Source organism: Bombus huntii, chromosome 7 (assembly GCF_024542735.1).
Source record: "Bombus huntii isolate Logan2020A chromosome 7, iyBomHunt1.1, whole genome shotgun sequence".
NCBI lineage: Eukaryota > Metazoa > Arthropoda > Insecta > Hymenoptera > Apidae > Bombus > Bombus huntii.
Window position 1 is genome coordinate 1,015,143 of NC_066244.1, and position 2,203 is coordinate 1,017,345.

The 2,203-nt window shown below is 27.7% G+C and overlaps 1 long non-coding RNA gene across 1 annotated transcript; it reads right to left on the reverse strand.

Annotated features, from left to right (window-relative positions):
• Nucleotides 1-1,122: 1,122 nt before the first annotated feature.
• On the reverse strand, nt 1,123-1,984 carry LOC126867268 (uncharacterized). Its single transcript, XR_007690199.1, has 2 exons — nt 1,722-1,984; nt 1,123-1,651 (listed from the first exon to the last, which is right to left on the reverse strand). It is a non-coding gene; the product is annotated as an uncharacterized LOC126867268 (long non-coding RNA).
• Between the last annotated feature and the right edge of the window lie 219 nt (nt 1,985-2,203).

Here is a 2,203-nt window from a genome sequence, read left to right on the forward strand (position 1 = left end):
GCTAATTTTGAAATAGATTTTAAAAAGATTATTGCTTTATCAACATTAAGTCAATTAGGTCTTATAATAAGAATTTATTCTTTAGGAATAACAGATTTAACATTTTTACATTTATTTATTCATGCATTTTTTAAATCTATAATATTTATGTGTGTTGGAAGATTTATTCATTATATAAATGGTATTCAGAATTTTCGTTTTTATTCTGGTATATTTTATTTATATCCAATAAAAGGATTATTAATAATATTTTCATTATTAATATTATGTGGATTTCCGTTTTTAGTAGGATTTTATTCTAAAGATTTAATTGTTGAATATTATTTTTTAAATATGAAAAGAATTTTTAGTACAATAAATTTAATTTTTGGAACAATTTTTACAGTATCATATTCTTTTCGTACAATATTTATAATAATGGGAAATAATTATATAATAAATTTAATTTATTTAAATGAAGATTGTATTATAGCTGGAATTATATCAGTAATTTTAATAATTATATTAATTTTAAGAAAATTTATTTTTAATTTTTTCTTTTATCAATTAAATATTAATTTAATTTATAGTTATAAATATCTTGTATTTAAGATAATATTATTAGGATTAATATTTTTAGTATTAATATTAAATATTTATTTGAAAAAAATTAATATTTATCAAAAGATTTTTTATAATAGAATTTTTTTATAAGTTTATAATGAGTTATTTAACAAATAAAATAATTTATTATGAATTTTATTTTGAAAAATGTTTAGTTGAAACATTTACAGGAAAGATTATAGGATATGTTTGTGATTTATTAGAAATACATTTTAGATTAAAAATTTCTTATTTATTATTAATATATATTTATTTATTAATATTAATAATAATAATTTGATTATAAATATATTTATAATTAATTATTTAATTATTATTACTAATTTATATTTAAATTAAATAAAGAGAAAGATGAACTTGTTTAATTTAAATAGCTTATACATTTAGAGCATAATATTGAAAATATTAGGGAAATTTAAAAAAATTTTGAATATTAAAAAAATATTTAAAAATATTAATATGTATGTCGGATTAGCACTGGGAGTAGGGTTGTGGGCGTCAAATGAATCTTCACGGCAATTAGCCATTGGTACGGTACACGCAGGTGTAGTTTATTACAATAATAGAGTTATTACAGTCTTGACAATTGATCACGACAATTGGCACTCGCGACACTAGTGACGATGGTCTCAGGCCCGACAACGAATCCGCGGCCAACGGGATCACAAAAGAACGTGTCGGAGATGAAAGGAAAACCGGAGCCTTCCCTTTGCAATTTTGCGAGAGTCTTCTGGTGCTTTAGCCTGGATTTTGTCATAGCTGTAATTAAGCAATTGTTGTCATTTGTAATTGTTCGATATATGTGATGGCGAGGGTGGGTTCGAGGTGGCAGCTGGTCGCCGAGCGTAGCCGCGGTCACGGGATAAACGTTTTGCCTGACGAAGGTGTGGATCGGTTGTATTGTTCTCCCTAGAAATCACATAGAATTGTACTTTGGAGATGTCGATATAATGGGACACACGTTGTATTAGGAATCAGACCCCAGACAGAGGCTGCCTAGCAACGACGTTTGGATCTTTCTCGATGCTTCCAAAAAGTATACAACAAACTCTTGGCAGAGTCTGCCTAGCAGCGGCGATTGGAAGCTTCTCGATGCCTCCAGCGAGCATATAACGAACAAAATGCAGTCGTACAGCGAAAAAGATTTTCATCAGATATTCATTCGTGTGATCGCCTTGGAAAGTGATACATCGAGCAATTTACCGAGTGCCTCAGCAATCGTATTTTTTTTTGTGTTTAAATTATTCTACGCATAGTAAAGAGTTATCCCGTTGACCGTGGATTCGTTTGGAATCATTAGTTAAACTTATCATTTGTTAATCTTATCATTCATTAAACTCAATATTCATAATATTTTGTAAAATCTTGTATATTCGCGTAAATATAATCTCCGTTTCATAAAACGATGGCTAATTCAAACGAAGAATCGTTACACGCCTTAAATTCTAATGTAACCCGAGATATATATATATGTCGGAGATGAAATGAAAACCGGAGCCTTCCCTATGCAATTTTGAGGAAGCCTTTTAATGCTAGATTTTATCATAACTGTAATTAAGTAATTGTCATCTGTAATTGTTTGACATTTGTGAAAAGCGAA